Genomic DNA, 21,386 nt, shown 5'->3' with positions numbered 1-21,386 from the left:
CCTGTGATGTGGGCATTCCTCTGTCAGAGTTAAACTTTTCTTTTCATTCAGCAGCTTGGAAACACTGTTTTCTTACAATCTGTGAAGAGATATTTGGTGGCTCATTGAGGCCCCTGTGAAAAAGATAATATCTTCAGATAAAAACTAGAAAAAAGCTTTCTAAGAAACTGTTTTGCGATGTGTGCATTCACGTCACAGAGTTAAACCATTATGTGAATTAAGCAGTGTGGTTACACTGCTTTTGTTTATTCTGTGAATGGACATTTCATAGCTCATTGAAGTCAAAGGCAAAAAAGTGAATATCCCAGGATAAATACAAAGAAGATATCTGACAAACCACATTGTGATGTGTGCATTCATCTTGCAGAGTTAAACATTTGTTTTCATTCAGCAGTTAGGAAACCCTGTTTTTGTAGTATCTGTGAAGGTATATTTGGAAGTGCATTGAAGCCAATGGTGACAAAGGAAATATATTGGATGAAAACTACAAAGAATATTTTGAGAAACTGCTTTGTGATGTGTGCATTCATCTAACAGAGTTACACCTCTCTTTGGATTCAGCAGTATGAGAACAATGTTGTTGTCCATTCTGCGAAAAGACATTTGGGATCTCATTGAGGCCAATGGCAAAAAAGGAAACATCCCAGGACAAAAACTAGAAGGAAGTTACCTGACAAACCGACCTGTGAAGTGTGTATTCCTCTCACAGAATTCAACCTTTCTATTCATTCACCAGTTTGGACACACTGTTTTCTTACAATCTGCCAAGAGGTATTTTGCAGTGCATTGAGTCCTCCTGTGAATAAAGAAATGTCTTCAGATCAACAGTTCAAATAAGGTTTTTGAGAAACTGCTTTGTGATGTGGGCATTCACATCACAGAGTTAGAGGTTTCTTCAGATTCAACAGTTTGGTTACACTGTTTTTGTCCATTCTGCAAATGGATATTTGGGAGCTCTTTGAGGTCAATGGAAATAAAGGGAATGTCCAAGGCTAAAAACTAGAAGGAAGTTATCTGACAAACCCACTTGTGATTTGTACATTCATCTCACAGAGTAAAACATTTCTTTTCATTCAGCAGTTTTTAAACAATGTTTTCTCTGATTCTTCAAAGAGATATTTTGTAGTGCTTTGATGCCTGTGGTGAAAAAGGAAATATCTTCAGACAAAAAAAAAAAAAAAAAAGAAGTATTCTGAGAAACTGCTTTGTGATGTGTGCATTCATTTCACAGAGTTAAATCTTTCTTTGGATTCAGCAGTTTGGGGAACACTGTTTTTGTCCATTCTGCGAATGCACATATGTGAGATCTTTGAGGCCAATGGCAAATAAGCAAATATCCTAGGATAAAAACTAGAAGGAACTTATCTGACAAGATGACATGTGATGCATGCATTCATCTTGCAGAGTTAAAACTGTCTTTTCATTCAGCAGTTAGGAAACACTGTTTTCTTAGAATCTGTGTAGAGATATTCAGTAGCTCTTTGAGGCCAGTGGGGAAAAAGCAAACATCCCAGAACGAAAACTAGAAGAAGGTTATCTGACCAACCGACTTGTGATTTGTGCATTTGTGTCACAGAGTTAAACATTTCTTTTCATTCAGCAGTTTGGAAACAGTGTTTTCTTGTAGTCTGTGAAGACTTTTAGTAGTACTTTGAGGCCCATAGTGAAAAATGAAATATTTAGTGGGAAAAACAAGAGAGAAGCTTTCTGAGTAACCCCTTTGTGGTGTCTGCACTCATCTTGCAGAGTTAAACATTTCTTTTCAATGAACAGTTTGGAAACGCTCTTTTTGTAGTATCTGGGAAGGTGTAGTTAGGAGCACATTGAGGTCAATACTGAAAAAGGAAACAACTTCAGATAAACAGCAGAAAGAAGCCCTCTGGTAAACTGCTTTGTGTTGTGTTCATTCATCTCAATGAGTTAAACTTTTCGTTGCATTCAGTAGTTTTGGGACAATGTTTTTCTCCATTCTTCATTTGGGACAATGTTTTTCTCCTTTCCTTTTTGTGCAGAGTGGAGCTCACTGAGCTCGAAATTGAGTTCACTGAGGCCAATTTTGAAAAAGTGAATATCCCAGGGCAAAAACTAGAAGGAAGGTGATTGACAAACAGACTGTGATGTGATATTCCTCAGACAGTGTTAAACCTTTCTTTTCATTCATTAGTTTGGAAGCACTGTTTCCTTAAAATCTGTGAAGATATATTTCGTATGCATTGAGATCTCTTGTGTAAAAGGAACTATCTTCAGATAAAATCTAGAAAGAAGCTTTCTGAGAAACTGTTTTGTGATGTGTGCATTCATCTAACAGAGTTAAACCCTTCTTTGGATTCAGCAGTTTCACAACACTGTTTTTGTCCATTCTGCAAAAGGACATTTTGGAGATCATTGGGGCCAATGGCAAAACAGCGAATATCACAGGACAAAAACTAGACGGAAGTTATCTGACAAACTGACTTGTTATTTCTGCATTTGTCTCACAGAGTTAAAGATTTCTTTTCATTCAACAGTTTGAGAACAGCGTTTTCTTGTATTCTGTGAAGAGATATTTGGTAGCACTTTGAGGCCCATAGTAAAAAAGGAAATATCTTGTGAGAAAACTAGAGAGAACTTTTCTGAGAAACTGCTTTGTGATGTGCACTTTCATCTCACAGAGTTAAACATTTCTTTTCATTCAGCAGTTTGGAAAAACTGTTTTTGTAGTGTCTGTGAAGGTATATTTGGAAGAGCAGTGATGACAATGATGAAAAAGGAAATAACTTCAGATAAAAACTAGAAAGAAACTTTCTGGGAAACAGTTTCGTGATGTGTGCATTCATCTCAAAGAGTTAAACCATTCTTTGGATTCAGCAGTTTTTGAAAAATATCTTTCTCCATTCTGTGAAAGGACATTTGGGAGATCTTTGAGGCCAATGGCAAAAAACTGAATTTCCCACGACAAAAACTAGAAGGAAGATATCTGAGAAACCAAGTTATGATTTCTACATTTGTCTCACAGAATTAAAGGTTTCCTTTCATTCGGCAATTTGGAAACAGTGTTTTCTTCTACTCTGTGAAGAGATATTTGGTAGAGTTTTGAGGCCCATGGTGAAAAAAAGGAAACATCTTGTGAGAAAAACTAGAGAGAAACTTTCTGAGAAACTGCTTTGTGACGTGTGCATTCATCTCACAGAGTTAAAACTTTCTAGAAAACAGAATATCCCCAGCTAACACGAAAAAGAAGCTATCTGTGAAACTGCTTTGTGATGTGTGCATTAATCTCACAAAGATAAACCTTTATTTGATGTAGCAAGTTGGAAACACTGTTTTTGGAGAATCTGTAAAAAGACATTCAGGAGCCTGTTTCAGCCTATGGTGAAAAACTAAATATCTCCAGATGAAAACTACAAAGTTGCTATATGTGAAACTGCTTTGTGATGAATGGATTTATCTCGTAGAGATAATTGCTTCTTTTGCTTCAGCAGATTGGAAACACTTATTTTGGAGAATCTGAGAAGGGACGTTTGGGCACCATTTAGGTCTATGAGGAAAAAGCGAATATACCAAGATGAAAACTACAAAGAATCTATCTGTGAAACCGTTTTGTGTTGTGTGGATTCATTTCTCTGAGTTAAACCTTCCTTTTTATCCAGCAGTTTGGAAACACTCTTTTTGGAGAATCTGCAAAGAGACTTTTGGGAGCCCTTTGAAGCCTATTGGGAAAAAACAAATATCCCCAGATAAAAAGTAGAAAGAAGCTACCTGTGTAAGTTCTTCATGATGTGTGGATTCATCTCACAGGATTAAATTTTTCCTTCATCCAGGAGGTTGGAAACACTGTTTTTGTAGAATCTGCCAAGGGACATTTTGAAGCCCACTGAGGCCTATAAGTCAAAATCGAATATCCCCAGATGAAAACCGGAAAACTGCTATCTGTGAAACTGCTTTGTGATGTGTGGATTCATCTCACAGAGTTAACCCTTTCTTTTGTTTCAGCAGGTTGGAAACACTTTTTTTTGAATAATATACAAGGGGACATTTGGGACCCCTTTGAGGCCTTTAGGAAAAATACTAATATTTCCAAATGAAAACTAGAAAGAAGCTATATGTGAAACTGCTTTGTAATGTGTGGATTCATCTCACAAAGATAAACCTTTCTTTTCATGTGTCAGGTTGGAAACACTCTTTTTGCAGAATTGCAGAAGACATTTGGAAGCCTATTTAGGCCTACGGTGAAAAACTAATATCTCCAGATGGAAACTACAAAGAAGTTATCTGTGAAACAGCTTTCTGAAGGGTCAATTCATCTCGTAGAGTTGCCCCTTTCTTTTGATTCAGCAGGATAGAAACACTTTTTTATTTATTTGGGAGCCATTTAGCCCTATAGGGAAAAAAGAAATTATCCCCAGATAAAAACTGGAAAAAATCTATCTGTGGAACTGTCTTGTGTTGAGTGGATTCATTTCACAGAGTTAATCCTTTTTTATCCAGAAGTTGGAAACACCTTTTCTGGAGAATTAGCAAAGAGACTTTTCAAAGCCCTTTGAGATCCATGAGGATAAACAGAATATCCCCAGATAAAAACTACAAAGAAGCTACCTGTGAATCTTCTTCATGATGTGCAGAATCATTTCACAGAGTTAAAGTATTCTTTTGATTCAATAGGTTGGAAACACCCTTTTTGTAGAATCTGCAAAGGGACATTTGGGAGCCCATTGAGGCCAATGGGGAAAAACAGAATATCCCAAGATAAACACTAGAAAGAAACTATCTGTGAAACGACTTTGTGAGGTGTGGATTCACGTCACGGAGTTAAACACTTCTTTTTATTTAGCAGGTGAGAAATACTGTTTTTGGATAAACTGCAAAGGGACATTTGAAAGCCCAATGAGGTCTAAGGAAAAACAGCAATATCCCAAGATCAAAACTACAAATAAGCTATCTGTGAAACTGCTTTGTGATGTGTGGATTCATCTCATAGAGTTAAACTTTCCCTTTGATCTGGCAGTTTGGAAACACTCTTTTTGGAGAATTTTGCAACGGACATTTGGGAGCCTTTTGAGGCCTATGGGGAAAAACAGAATATCCTGATAAAAACTAGAAGGAAGCTATCTGTGAAACTGCATTATGATGTGTGATTTCACCTCACTGATTTAAACCTTTCTTTTGATTCGCTAGGTTGGAAACACTTGTTTTCTAGAATCTAGAAGGGACATTTTAGAGCCTATTGAGGCTTATGGGGAAAAAACGAATATCCCCAGATAAAAAAAACTAGAAAGAAGCAACCTGTGAAGCTGCTTTGTGATGGGTCTATGTATCTCACAGAGTTAAACATTTCGTTTTATTCAGCAGGTTGGAAATACTCTTTTTGGAAAACCAGCAAAGGGACATTTAGGAGCCCATGGTTACCTATGGGGAAAACTGAGTATCGCTAAATAAATCTAGAAAGAAGTTACTTGTGAAACCGCTTTGTTATGTGTGGATTCATCTCACAGATTTAAATTTTTCTTTTGATTAAGCAGGTTGGAAACTCTTTTTAGAGAATCTATGAAGGGACATTTTTGAGTCCCTTGAAGTCTATAAGAAAACTGAATATCCCCAGATAAAATGTAGAAAGAAGTTATCTGTGAAACTGCTTTGTGATGTGTAAATTCAACTCACAGAATTAAACCTTTTTCTTAATTCAGGAGAATGGAAACACTGATTTTTGGAATCTATGAAGGTACACTTCGGAGCCCATAGAGGTTTAAGTGAAAAACCAAATATCTTCATAAAAAATAAAAAAAAAATAAAAAAAAAAAAGGCTGTGAAACTGCTTTGCGATGTGTGGATTCATCTCAGTGAGTTAAATTTTTCTTTTGATTCACCAGTTGGAAACACTATTTTGGAGAATTTACTAAGGGATATTTAAGTGCTTAAAGAGTCATTTGTGGAAAAATCAAATCAAATATTTCCAGATAAAAACTAGAAAGAAACTATATTTGAAACTGCTTTAGATGTCTGGATTCTTCTCACAGAGTTAAATCTTTCTTTTCATTCAGCAGGTTGGAAGCACTCTTTTTCTGGAAACTTTTAAGGGACATTCTGGAGCTCATTGAGGCCTATGGGGAAAAAACAAATATCCCTAGATAAAACTAGAAAGAAGACATCTGTAAATCTGCTTTGTAATGTGTGGATTCATCTTACAGAGTTAAACCTTTCCTTTTATTCAGCTGGTTGGAAACACTCCTTTTGTAGAATCTGAGAAGAGACATGTTGAAGTCATTGCTGACTACAAGAATAAACTAAATAACCCTAGATAAAAATTAGAAATAACATGCCCTGAAACTGTTTGGTAATGTGTGGATTCATCTCAAAAAGTTAATTTTCTTTTTATTCAGCAGGTTGGAAACCCTGTTTTTGGAGAACCTGCGAAGGGACATTTGGGAGCCCTTTGGGGCCTATGGGAAAAAGAGAATACATGCAGATAAAAACTAGAAGGAAGCTATCTGTGAAATTGCCTTGTGATGTCTGGATTCACCTCACAGAGCTAAACCTTTCTTTTGATTCAGCAGGTTAGAGACACTCTTTTTGTAGAATCTCAAAGGGACATTTGAAATCAAATTGAGGCCTATGGGGAAAAACTAAATATCCCCAGAAAAAAAGTAGAAAGAAGCAATCTGTGTAACTGTTTTGTGATGTGTGGATGCATCTCACATACTGAAACATTTCTTTTCATTCAGCAAATTGGAAATCCTCTTTTTGGAGAATCTTCAAATGGAAATTTGGGAGCCCATTGAGTTCTATGGAGAAAAACTGAATATCCCCAGATAAAAACTAGAGAAAAGTTATCTGTGAAACTACTTTGTGACTTGTGGATTCATCTCACAGTGTTAATTTTTTCTTCTGATTCAGCAAGTTGGAAACACTCCTTTTGTAGAATCTGCAAATGGACATTCTGGAACCCTTTGAGGCCTTTAAAAAAAATGAATATCCCGTGATGAAAACTAAAAAGAAGCTATCTGTGAAACTGTTTTGTGATGTGTGAATTCATTTTACAGAGTTAGACTTTTCTTTTGATTCAGCAGGATGGAAACATTCTTTCTGTAGAATCTGCGAAGGGACATTTGGGGGCCCATTGAGGCCTATGAGGAAAATCTGAATATCCCCAGGTAAAAACTGCAAAGAATATATCTGTGAAATTGCTTTGTGATGTGTGTATTCCTCTCACAGAGCTAAACCTTTATTTTGATTCAGCAGGTTGCAAACACTCGTTTTTCAACATCTGCAAAGAGATAATTTGGAGCCCATTGAGGCATATAGGGAAAAATCGAATATCCCCAGATAAAAATTAGAATGAACATATCTGTGAAACTGCTTTTGGATGTGTGGATTCATCTCACAGAGTTAAACATTTTTTTGATTCAGCAGGTTGGAAACAGTCTTTTTGTAGTATCTGTGAAGTGACTTTTGAGAGTTCATTGAGGCATATGTGGAAAAACAGAATATGCCCAGCTAAAAACTAGGAAGAAATTATCTGTGGAACTGTTTTGTGATGTGTGCATTCATCTCAGAGTGCAAACCTTCTTTTGATTCAGCAAGGTGGAAATACTCTTTTTGTAGAATCTATGAATGGACATTTGAGAGCCCATTGTGGACTATGGGGAAAGATCAAATATCTCCAGATAAAAACTAGAAAGAAACTATCTGTAAAACAGCTTTTTGGTGTGTGGATTCATGTCATAGAGTTAAATCTTTCTTTAGATTCAGCAAGTTGGAAACACTTTTTTGAAAAATATTTGAAGGCACTTTTGGGAGTCCTTTGAAGACTATGGGGAAAAACTGAATATCCCCAGATAAGAACTAGAATGAAGATATCTGTGAAACAGCTTTGTGATGTGTGGATGGATCTCACAGTGTTAAACATTTCTTTTTATGCAGCAGATTGGAAATACTCTTTTTGGAGAATCAGCGAAGGGACATTTGGGAACCCATTGAGAAATATGGGGAAAAACCAAACATTCCCAAATAAAAATTAGGAAGAAGATATATAAGAAACTGCTTTGTGATGTGTGGATTCACCTCACAGAATTAAACTGTCTTTTGTTTCAGTGGGTTGGAAACACACCTTGTGGGATCTGTGAATGTACATTTGGGAGTCCATTGAGGCCAATGGGGAAAAAACTGATATTCCCAGATAAAAACTGGAAAGAGGTTTTCTGTGAAACTGTTTTGTGATGTGTGGTTTCATCTCACAGACTTAAACCTTTCTTTTGATTCAGCAGGTTTGGAAATACTCTTTTTGGAGAATTTGTGAAGGGATATTTGGGAGCCCATAAAGGTCTATGGGGAAAAACCAAATATCCACAGATTAAAAACCAGAAGTAAGCTATCTGTGAAACTGATTTTTGATGTGTGGATTCATCTAAAAAAATTAAATATTTCTTCTAATCCAGCAGGTTGGAAACACTCTTTATGTAGAATCTGCAAAGGGACATTTGGTAGCCCATTGAGGTCTATAAGTAAAAGCAGAATATCTACAGAAAAAAAGACAAAGAAGTTATCTCTAAAACTGCTTTCTGTTGTGTGGATTCATATCACTGAATTAAACCCTTCTTTTGGTACAGCAGATTGGAAACACTCTTACTGAATAATCTATGAAGACACATTTGGGAGCCCATTGAGGCCAATGGGGAAATATCGAATATTCCCAGAAAGAAACTAGAATGAAGCTATCTGTGAAACTGTTGTGTGATATTGGATTCATCTTGCAGAGTTGATGCTTCCTTTTGATTAAGCAGGTTAAAAACATTTTTTGGAGTATTTTCAAATGCACATTTGGAAACTCATTGAGGCCTATAGGAAAAAACTGAATATCCCCCCCAAAAAACTAGAAAGAAGTGTTCTGTGGAACTGCTTTGTGATGTGTGGAATCATCTCACAGAGTTTAAACTTTATTTTGATTCGGCAGTTTGGAAATACTGTTTTTAGAGAATCTGCAAAGAGATATTTGGGAGCCCATGGAGGCCTAGAAGGAAAAATTGAATATCCTTAGATAAAAAGTATAATGAAGGACTTGGTGGAACTGCCTTGTGATGTGTGGATTCATCTCAGAGTGGTAAAGCTTTCTTTTGATCAGCAGGTGGGAAACACTATTTTTGTAGAATCTTCAAAGGGACATTTTGGAACCCATTGAGGCCTATGGGAAACAAATGAATGTCGCCAGATAAAAAGTGGAATGAAGCTATCTATCAAACTGTTTTGTGATCTGTGGAGTCATCTCACAGAGTTAAACCTTTCTTTTAGATTCAGCTGATGGGAAACACTTTTATGGTTGAATCTGTAAAAGGATATTTGGAGCCCATTGAGGCCTATAAGGAAAAACCGAATATCCCGAGATAAAACTAGAAAGAAGCTATTGTGAAACTGCTTTGTGATATGTTGATTCATCTCACATAGTTAAACCTTTCCTTTGATTGAGCAGGATAGAAACACTCTTTTTTGTAGAAGCTGCAAAGTGACATTTGGGAGCCCATGGAGGTTTAGAGGAAAAACTGAATATCCCAGATGAAACCTGGAAAAAAACTCTCTGTGAAACTGCTTTGTGATGTGTAAATCATCTTAGAGAGTCAAACATTTCTTTTTATTCAGGAAGTTGGAAACACTCTTTTTGGAGAGTCTTCAAAGGAAAATTTTGTCACTCAAAGAAACCTATGTTGAAAAACCTAATATCCTCAGATGGAAACTAGAAAGAAACACTCTGTGAAATTTCTTTATGGTGTGTTAATTAATCTCACAGAGTTAAACCTTTCTGTTGAGTCAGCATAATGGAAACACTCTAATTGGAGGATCTGTAAAAGGACATTTTGGAGTCCATTCAGGGCTATGGGGGAAAACTCAATATCCCCAGATAAAAACTGGAAAGAAGATATATTTGAAAGTGTTTTGTGATGTGTGGATTCAGCTCACATAGTTAAAGCTTTCTTTTGGTTAATCAGGTTGGAAACCCTATTTTCGAAGAATATGCGAAGGGACATTTTGGATCTCATTGACACGTAAGTGAGAAAATGGAATATCTTAGTTAAAAACTAGAAATAAGCGATCTGTTAATCTTCTTGGTGATGTGTGGATTCATCTCACAGAGTTAAAGCCTCCCTTGGATTCAGCAAGTTGGAAACAGTATGTTGAAGAATATGCAAAGGGACATTTCGAAGCAAATTGGTGCCTGTAAGTGAAATGGGAACATTCCAAGATAAAAACTAGAAAGATGCTATCTATAAATGTGCTCTTTGATGTGTGGTTGCATCTCACAGAGTGAAACATTTGTTTAGATTCCACAGGTGGAAATACTTTTTTGGAAAATCTGTGAAGAGATATTTGGGAGTCCATTGAGGCTTATGCAGAAAAGCCAAAACCTCGAGATAAAAACTAGAAAGAAGCTACATGTGAAACTGTTGTGTGATGTGTGGATACATCTCTCATAATTGAGCCTCTCTTTTTAATCAGCAAGTTGGAAACACTCTTTTTGTATAATCTATGAGCAGACATTTTGAAGCCCTTTGAGTCCAATGGGGAAAAACCGAATATACCCAAATAAAAACTAGAAAGAAGCTATCTGTGAACTACTTTTTGGAGTGTTTTCTCAACAAACAGAGTTACATTATTTTTTTTAATTTATTTATTATTATTATACTTTAAGTTGTAGGGTACATGTGCATAACGTGCAGGTTTGTTACATATGTATACTTGTGCCATGTTGGTGTGCTGCACCCATCAACTCGTCATTTACATCAGGTATAACTCCCAATGCAATCCCTCCCCCCTCCCCCCTCCCCATGATAGGCCCCGGTGTGTGATGTTCCCCTTCCTGAGTCCAAAGTGATCTCATTGTTCAGTTCCCACCTATGAGTGAGAACATGCGGTGTTTGGTTTTCTGTTCTTGTGATAGTTTGCTAAGAATGATGGGTTCCAGCTGCATCCATGTCCCTACAAAGGACACAAACTCATCCTTTTTGATGGCTGCATAGTATTCCATGGTGTATATGTGCCACATTTTCTTAATCCAATCTGTCACTGATGGACATTGGGGTTGATTCCAAGTCTTTGCTATTGTGAATAGTGCCGCAATAAACATACGTGTGCATGTGTCTTTATAGCAGCATAATTTATAATCCTTTGGGTATATACCCAGTAATGGGATGGCTGGGTCATATGGTACATCTAGTTCTAGATCCTTGAGGAATCGCCATACTGTTTTCCATAATGGTTGAACTAGTTTACAATCCCACCAACAGTGTAAAAGCGTTCCTATTTCTCCACATCCTCTCCAGCACCTGTTGTTTCCTGACTTTTTAATGATCGCCATTCTAACTGGTGTGAGATGGTATCTCATTGTGGTTTTGATTTGCATTTCTCTGATGGCCAGTGATGATGAGCATTTTTTCATGTGTCTGTTGGCTGTATGAATGTCTTCTTTTGAGAAATGTCTGTTCATATCCTTTGCCCACTTTTTGATGGGGTTGTTTGTTTTTTTCTTATAAATTTGTTTGAGTTCTTTGTAGGTTCTGGATATTAGCCCTTTGTCAGATGAGTAGATTGCAAAAATTTTCTCCAATTCTGTAGGTTGCCTGTTCAATCTGATGGTAGTTTCTTTAGCTGTGCAGAAGCTCTTTAGTTTAATGAGATCCCATTTGTCAATTTTGGCTTTTGCTGCTGTTGCTTTTGGTGTTTTAGACATGAAGTCTTTGTCCATGCCTATGTCCTGAATGGTACTACCTAGGTTTTCCTCTAGGATTTTTATGGTATTAGGTCTAACATTTAAGTCTCTATTCCATCTTGAATTAATTTTCGTATAAGGAGTAAGGAAAGGATCCAGTTTCAGCTTTCTACTTATGGCTAGCCAATTTTCCCAGCACCATTTATTAAATAGGGAATCCTTTCCCCATTTCTTGTTTTTGTCAGGTTTGTCAAAGATCAGACGGCTGTAGATGTGTGGTATTATTTCTGAGGACTCTGTTCTGTTCCATTGGTCTATATCTCTGTTTTGGTACCATTACCATGCTGTTTTGGTTACTGTAGCCTTGTAGTATAGTTTGAAGTCAGGTAGCGTGATGCCTCCAGCTTTGTTCTTTTGACTTAGGATTGTCTTGGAGATGCGGGGTCTTTTTTGGTTCCATATGAACTTTAAAGCCGTTTTTTCCAATTCTGTGAAGAAACTTATTGGTAGCTTGATGGGGATGGCATTGAATCTATAAATAACCTTGGGCAGTATGGCCATTTTCATGATATTGATTCTTCCTATCCATGAGCATGGTATGTTCTTCCATTTGTTTGTGTCCTCTTTTATTTCACTGAGCAGTGGTTTGTAGTTCTCCTTGAAGAGGTCCTTTACATCCCTTGTAAGTTGGATTCCTAGGTATTTTATTCTCTTTGAAGCAATTGTGAATGGAAGTCCATCAAAACAGAGATTTGGCTCTCTGTTTGTCTGTTACTGCTGTATAAGAATGCTTGTGATTTTTGCACATTAATTTTGTATCCTGAGACTTTGCTGAAGTTGCTTATCAGCTTAAGGAGATTTTGGGCTGAGACAATGGGGTTTTCTAAATATACAATCATGTCATCTGCAAACAGGGACAATTTGACTTCTTCTTTTCCTAACTGAATACCCTTGATTTCTTTCTCTTGCCTGATTGCCCTAGCCAGAACTTCCAACACTATGTTGAATAGGAGTGGTGAGAGAGGGCATCCCTGTCTTGTGCCAGTTTTCAAAGGGAATTTTTCCAGTTTTTGCCCATTCAGTATGATATTGGCTGTGGGTTTGTCATAAATAGCTCTTATTATTTTGAGGTACGTTCCATCAATACCGAATTTATTGAGGGTTTTTAGCATGAAGGGCTGTTGAATTTTGTCAAAAGCTTTTTCTACATCTATTGAGATAATCATGTGGTTTTTGTCTTTGGTTCTGTTTATATGCTGGATTATGTTTATTGATTTGCGAATGTTGAACCAGCCTTGCATCCCAGGGATGAAGCCCACTTGATCATGGTGGATAAGCTTTTTGATGTGTTGCTGAATCCGGTTTGCCAGTATTTTATTGAGGATTTTTGCATCGATGTTCATCAGGGATATTGGTCTAAAATTCTCTTTTTTTGTTGTGTCTCTGCCAGGCTTTGGTATCAGGATGATGTTGGCCTCATAAAATGAGTTAGGGAGGATTCCCTCTTTTTCTATTGATTGGAATAGTTTCAGAAGGAATGGTACCAACTCCTCCTTGTACCTCTGGTAGAATTCAGCTGTGAATCCATCTGGTCCTGGACTTTTTTTGGTTGGTAGGCTATTAATTGTTGCCTCAATTTCAGAGCCTGCTATTGGTCTATTCAGGGATTCAACTTCTTCCTGGTTTAGTCTTGGAAGAGTGTAAGTGTCCAGGAAATTTTCCATTTCTTCTAGATTTTCTAGTTTATTTGCGTAGAGGTGTTTATAGTATTCTCTGATGGTAGTTTGTATTTCTGTGGGGTCAGTGGTGATATCCCCTTTATCATTTTTAATTGCATCGATTTGATTCTTCTCTCTTTTCTTCTTTATTAGTCTTGCTAGTGGTCTGTCAATTTTGTTGATCTTTTCAAAAAACCAACTCCTGGATTCATTGATTTTTTGGAGGGTTTTTTCTGTCTCTATCTCCTTCAGTTCTGCTCTGATCTTAGTTATTTCTTGCCTTCTGCTAGCTTTCGAATGTGTTTGCTCTTGCTTCTCTAGTTCTTTTAATTGCGATGTTAGAGTGTCAATTTTAGATCTTTCCTGCTTTCTCTTGTGGGCATTTAGTGCTATAAATTTCCCTCTACACACTGCTTTAAATGTGTCCCAGAGATTCTGGTATGTTGTATCTTTGTTCTCATTGGTTTCAAAGAACATCTTTATTTCTGCCTTCATTTCGTTATGTACCCAGTAGTCATTCAGGAGCAGGTTGTTCAGTTTCCATGTAGTTGAGCGGTTTTGATTCAGTTTCTTAGTCCTGAGTTCTAGTTTGATTGCACTGTGGTCTGAGAGACAGTTTGTTATAATTTCTGTTCTTGTACATTTGCTGAGGAGTGCTTTACTTCCAATTACGTGGTCAATTTTGGAGTAAGTACGATGTGGTGCTGAGAAGAATGTATATTGTGTTGATTTGGGGTGGAGAGTTCTATAGATGTCTATTAGGTCTGCTTGCTTCAGAGATGAGTTCAATTCCTGGATATCCTTGTTAACTTTCTGTCTCGTTGATCTGTCTAATGTTGACAGTGGAGTGTTGAAGTCTCCCATTATTATTGTATGGGAGTCTAAGTCTCTTTGTAAGTCTCTAAGGACTTGCTTTATGAATCTGGGTGCTCCTGTATTGGGTGCATATATATTTAGGATAGTTAGCTCTTCCTGTTGAATTGATCCCTTTACCATTATGTAATGGCCTTCTTTGTCTCTTTTGATCTTTGATGTTTTGAAGTCTGTTTTATCAGAGACTAGTATTGCAACCCCCGCTTTTTTTTTGTTCTCCATTTGCTTGGTAAATCTTTCTCCATCCCTTTATTTTGAGCCTATGTATGTCTCTGCGTGTGTGATGGGTCTCCTGAATACAGCAGACTGATGGGTCTTGACTCTTTATCCAGTTTGCCAGTCTGTGTCTTTTAATTGGACCATTTAGTCCATTTACATTTAAGGTTAAGATTGTTATGTGTGAACTTGATCCTGCCATTATGATATTAACTGGTTATTTTGCTCGTTAGTTGATGCAGTTTCTTCCTAGCCTCGATGGTCTTTACATTTTGGCATGTTTTTGCAATGGCTGGTACCGGTTTTTCCTTTCCATGTTTAGTGCTTCCTTCAGGGTCTCTTGTAAGGCAGGCCTAGTGGTGACAAAATCTCTAAGCATTTGCTTATCTGTAAAGGATTTTATTTCTCCTTCACTTATGAAACTTAGTTTGGCTGGATATGAAATTCTGGGTTTAAAATTCTTTTCTTTAAGAATGTTGAATATTGGCCCCCACTCTCTTCTGGCTTGGAGAGTTTCTGCCGAGAGATCTGCTGTTAGTCTGATGGGCTTCCCTTTGTGGGTAACCCGACCTTTCTCTCTGGCTGCCCTTAAGATTTTTTCCATCATTTCAACTTTGGTGAATCTGGCAATTATGTGTCTTGGAGTTGCTCTTCTCGAGGAGTATCTTTGTGGCACTCTCTGTATTTCCTGGATTTGAATGTTGGCCTGCCCTTCTAGGTTGGGGAAGTTCTCCTGGATGATATCCTGCAGAGTGTTTTCCAACTTGGTTCCATTTTCCCCCTCACTTTCAGGCACCCCAATCAGACGTAGATTTGGTCTTTTTACATAATCCCATACTTCTTGCAGGCTTTGTTCATTTCTTTTTCTTCGTTTTTCTTTTGGTTTCTCTTCTCGCTTCATTTCATTCATTTGATCCTCAATCGCTGATACTCTTTCTTCCAGTTGATCGAGTCGGTTACTAAAACTTGTGCATTTGTCATGTATTTCTCGTGTCATGGTTTTTATCTCTTTCATTTCGTTTATGACCTTCTCTGCATTAATTACTCTAGCCATCAATTCTTCCACTTTTTTTTCAAGATTTTTAGTTTCTTTACGCTGGGTACGTAATTCCTCCTTTAGCTCTGAGAAATTTGATGGACTGAAGCCTTCTTCTCTCATCTCATCAAAGTCATTCTCCGTCCAGCTTTGATCCGTTGCTGTCAATGAGCTGTGCTCCTTTGTCGGGGGAGATGCACTCTTATTTTTTGAATTTCCAGCTTTTCTTCCCTGCCTTTTCCCCATCTTTGTGTTTTTATCTGCCTCTGGTCTTTGATGATGGTGATGTTCTGATGGGGTTTTGGTGTAGGTGTCCTTCCTGTTTGATAGTTTTCCTTGTAACAGTCAGGACCCTCAGCTGTAGGTCTGTTGGAGATTGCTTGACGTCCACTCCAGACCCTGTTTGCCTGGGTATCAGCAGCAGAGGCTGCAGAAGATAGAATATTTCTGAACAGTGAGTGTACCTGTCTGATTCTTGCTTTGGAAGCTTCCTCTCAGGGGTGTACACCACCCTGTGAGGTGTGGGGTGTCAGACTGCCCCTAGTGGGGGATGTCTCCCAGTTAGGCTACTCAGGGGTCAGGGACCCACTTGAGCAGGGAGTCTGTCCCTTCTCAGATCTCAACCTCCGTGTTGGGAGATCCACTGCTCTCTTCAAAGCTGTCAGACAGAGTCATTTGCGTCTGCAGAGGCTTCTGCTGTGTTTGTTATTGTTTACTGTGTCCTGTCCCCAGAAGTGGAGTCTACAGAGACAGGCAGGTTTCCTTGAGCTGCTGTGAGCTCCATCCAGTTCGAGCTTCCCAGCAGCTTTGTTTACCTACTTAAGCCTCAGCAATGGCGGGCACCCCTCCCCCAGCCTCGCTGCTGCCTTGCCGGTAGATCACAGACTGCTGTGCTAGCAATGAGGGAGGCTCCATGGGTGTGGGACCCTCCCGGCCAGGTGTGGGATATGATCTCCTGGTGTGCCTGTTTGCTTAAAGCGCAGTATTGGGGTGGGAGTTACCCGATTTTCCAGGTGTTGTGTGTCTCAGTTCCCCCCAAAGGGATTCCCTTCCCCCTTGCGCTTCCCAGGTGAGGCGATGCCTCGCCCTGCTTCAGCTCTCGCTGGTCAGGCTGCAGCAGCTGACCATCACCGATCGTCCGGCACTCCCCAGTGAGGTGAACCCAGTACCTCAGTTGAAAATGCAGAAATCACTGGTCTTCTGTGTCGCTCGCTCTGGGAGTTGGAGACTGGAGCTGTTCCTATTTGGCCATCTTGCTCCACCCCCCTTCGAGTTACATTATTTTGATTCAGCAGTTTGGAAACAGTCTTTTTGAAGAATCTGCAAAGGGACATATAGATGCTCAGAAAGGCCTAAGGGGGAAAACTAAATATCCCCAGATAAAAAATGGAAATAAGCTATCTCTGAAACTGCTTTGCGATGTGTGTATTCACCTCAGAGTTAAACCTTTCTTTTGATTCAGCAGGTTGGAAAAACTCTTTTAGGATAATCTTTGAAGGGATATTTGGGAGCCCTTTGAGGCCAAAAAAAAAAAAAAAAGCCAATATCCCCACATAAAATCTAGAAAGAAGCTATGTATGTACTGCTTTTTGATGTATGAATTCAACTCAAAGAGTTAAAACTCTTTTTTTATTAAGCAGGTTGGAAAAATTCTTTTTGGAGAATCTGCAATGGGACAATTGTGTGTCAATAGAGGCCTATGGGGAAAAAAAGAATATTCTCAGATAAAAAGTAATAAGAAGCTACTCGTTAAACTACTTTGTGTTGTGTGGATTCATCTCACATAGTTAAATTTTATTTTGATTCAATAAGTAGGAAACACACCTTTTGGAGAATCTGCACAGGGACATTTGGGAGTCCTTCGAAGCCTATGGGGAAAAACATAATATCCCCAGATAAAAACTACAAAGAACCACTGTGTAAAGCTGGATTGTGTTTGGTGCTTTCATATCACAGAGTTAAATTTTTGTTTTGATTCAGCAGGTTGAAAACACTCTTTTGCATAATCTGCATGGGGATATTTGGGAGCCCATTGAACCCAATGGAGAAAACTGGAATATCCCTAAATAAAAACTAGAAAGAAGCTATCTGTGAAACTGTTTTGTGATGTATGGATTCTTCTCACATAGTTAAATTTTTCTTTTGATTCCACAGTTTTGAGACACTCTTTTTCTAGAATATGGGAAGCAAACTTTTGGAGAGCATTGTAGACTATGGCAAAAAAGCAAATATTCCCAGATAAAACCAGAAAGAAGGAATCTGTGAAACTTCTTTGTGATGTGTGGATTCATCTCACAGAGTTAAGTATTTCTTTTATTCAGCAGTTTGGAAACACTCTTTTTGGGGAATCTGAGAAGAGACATTTGGAAGCCATTGAGGCATATGGGGAAAAACCAAATAATCCCTGATAAAAACTAGAAAGAAGCTTTCTCTGAAACTGTTTTGTGATGGGTGGATTCAACTCACAGAGTTAAATCTTTGTTCTAATTCAGCAAGTTGAAAACATTCATTTTGCTGTTGGACTCATCTCACAGTGATAACCCTTTCTTTTGATTTAGCGGGTAGGAATCACCCTTTTTGGAGATTCTGTAAAGGGACATATGATTGCCTTACTGCCATTTGGGAAACACAGAATATTACCAAATAAAAATTAGAAAGAAGCTTTCTCTAGAACTCCTTTTGATGTGTGGATTCATCTCAAAAAGTTAAACTTTCTTTTGGTTTGACAGGATTGAAACTGTCTTTTTGAAGAATCTGTGAATGCACGTTTGAGAGCCCATTGAGGACTATTGGAGAAAACAGAGTATCCCCAGATAAAAACTAGGAAGAAACTATCTGTTAAACTGTTTTTTGATGTGTAGATTCATCTCACAGGGTTAAAACTTTCTTTAGATTTAGCAGGTTGGAAACACCTTTTTTGTAGAATATGTGAAGGGACGTTTGGGAGCTTACTGAGGCCTGTGGGGAAATACAGAATATCCCCAGATAAAAAGTCAAAAAAAACTATCTGTGAAATTGTCTTTTGGTGTGTGCATTCAACTCAAAGAGTTAAACATTGTTTTATTCAGCAGGTTGGAAACACCTTTTTTAGAGAATCTGTGAATGAACATTTGGGAACCTTTTGAGGGCTATAAGCAACAACAGAATATCCCAAGATTAAAACTAGAAAGAAGCTATCTGTGAAACTGATCTTTGTGATGTGTAGATTCATCTCACAGAGTTAAAACTTTCTGTTGAATCAACAGGTTGTATACGCTCTTCTTGGAGAATCTGCAAAGGGACATTTGAGAGCCCATTGGAGCCTATGGGGAAAAACAGAATATCCCCAAATATAAACTACAAAGAATCTATCTGTGAAAAGGCTTTATGATTCATGGATTCGTCTCATAAAATTAAACCTTTCTTTTGATTCAGCAGGTTGGAAACAGTCTTTTTGGAGAATCTGCAAAGGCACATTTGAACGTCCATTGAGGTCTATTGGGAAAAACAAAATATCCCCAGATAAAACTAGAAAGCAGCTATCTGTGAAACTGTGTTTGTATGTGTGGATTCAACTCTCAGGGTTAAACCTTTCTTTTGATTCAGCAGATTGGAAACACTCTTTTTTGAGAATCTGCAAAGAGACATTTGGCAGTTTATTGAGGCTCATGGGGAAAAACAGAATATTCCTAGATAAAAGGTAGATAGAAGCTATCTGTGAAGCAGCTTTTTGATGTGGGGATTAAACTTACATAATGAAACCTCTTTTTTTTATTCAGCAGGTTGAAAACACTCTTTTTGGAAGATCTGCGAATGGATATTTGGAAGCCCTTTGAGGCCTACGGGGGAAAAAAACCCAATATCCCCATATTAAAACAAGAGAGAAGCTATACGTGAAACTGTTTTGTGATGTGTGGATTCATATAACAGAAGTAAAGCTTTCGTTTGATTCAGCATGTTAGAACCACTGTTTTTGTAGACTCTGTGGTGGGACATTTGGTAGCCAACAAGGTCTATGCAGAAAAACTGAATATCCCCAAATACAAACTACGAAGAAGCTATCTGTAAAACTGCTTTGTGATGCGTGGATTCATCTCACAGAGTTAAACCTTTCTTTTGATTTGCCAGGTTGGAAACACTCTTTTTGTAGAATCTGTGAAGGGACATTTGGAATCCCATTGAGGCCTATTGGGAAAAACTAAATATACCCAGATAAACACTTGAAAGAAGCTACCTATGAAACTGCTTTGTGATGTGTGGACCCATCTCACAGAGATAAAACTTTCTTTTAATTTAGCAAGTTGGAAGCACTCTTTTTGGAGAATCTGCAAAGGGAAATTAGGGAGCCCTTTTAGGCCAAGGGGAAAAACTGAATATCCCAGATAAAACATAGAAAGAAGTTATCTGTGAAACTGGTTTTTCATTTGTGGATTTTTCTCACATAATTAAACCTTTCCTTTTATTCAGCAGATTGGAAACACACTTTTTGTAGAATCTGTAAAGGGACATTTGGGAGCTCATAGCTGCCTATGGCAAAAACCCAAATATTTCTAGATAAAAAACTAGAAAGAAGCTTTCTGTGAGACCACTTTGAGATGTATGGATTCATATCACAGAGGTAAAAATTTCTTTTAATTCAGGTAGATGGAAACGCTCTTTTTGGAAAACCATCAAAGGGACATTTCTGAGCCCTTTGATGCCTATGGGGGAAATCTGAATATACCCTGATAAAAACTAGAAAGGAGTTTTCTATGAAACTTCTTTTTGATGTGTGGACTCATCTCAGAGAGTTAAGCTTTTCGTTTGATTCAGCAGGTTGGAAGCACTCTTTTTGGGGACTCTATGAAGGGACATTTGGGAGCCCACTGAGGACTCTGGGGAAAAAGTGAATATCCCCAGAAAACAACTAGAAAAAATATTTATCGGTGAAACTGCTTTGTGATGTGTGGATTCATCTCACATAGTTAATTCTTTCTTTTTATTCAGCAGGTTGGAAACACTTTTTTTGGAGAATCTGTGAAGAAACATTTGAGAGCCCATGAAGGCCTATGGGGAAAAACTGAATATCCATAGATAAAAGCTAGAAAGAAGCTATCTGTGAAACTGCTTTGTAATGTGTGGACTGAGTTCACAGAGTTAAAACTTTCTTTTGATGCAGCAAGTTGGAACAAGTCTTTTTGTAGAATCTGTGAAGGGACATTTGGGAGCTCATTGAGGTCTACAGAAAAAAAACCATATTTCTCCAGATAAACACTAGAAAGAAGCTATCTCTGAAACTGCTTTCTGATGTGTGGATTTATCACATAGAGTAAAACTTTTTTTTGATTCAGCAAGTTGGAAACACCCCCTCCAGAGATTCTGCAAAGGGACATTTAGGAGCCCATTAAGGCCTATGGGGAATAACAAAACAACACCAGATGAATACTAGAAAGAATGATTCTCTGAAACTGCTTTGTGATGCATGGATTTATCTCCCAGACTTAAACCTTTTTTTTAATTCATTAGGTTGCAAGCACTCTTTCTGGAGAGTCTGCAAAGGGACATTTGGGACCCCATTCAGGTCTATGAATAAAAGCCGAATATCCTCAGATAAAAACTCTAAAGAAGCTATCTGTGAAACTGCTTTGTGATGTGTGGATTCATCTCACCAAGTTAAACCTCTCTTTTGATTCAGCAAGTTGGAAATATTCTTTTTAGATAATCTGCAAAAGGGCATGTTGGAGCCCTTTGAAGCCTATGGAGAAAAATTGAATATCCCCCAATAAAAACAAGGAAGAAGCTGTCTGTGAAACACCTTTGTGACGTGTGGATTCATCTCACAGAGTGAAAACTTTCTTTTGATTCAGCAGGTTTGAAACAGTCTTTTTGGAAAAATCTGTGAAAGGTCACTTGG

Source organism: Macaca nemestrina, chromosome 20 (assembly GCF_043159975.1).
Source record: "Macaca nemestrina isolate mMacNem1 chromosome 20, mMacNem.hap1, whole genome shotgun sequence".
Classification (NCBI taxonomy): domain Eukaryota; kingdom Metazoa; phylum Chordata; class Mammalia; order Primates; family Cercopithecidae; genus Macaca; species Macaca nemestrina.
The sequence above is the reverse complement of the archived record's forward strand: the minus strand, read 5'-3'. Positions refer to the sequence as shown.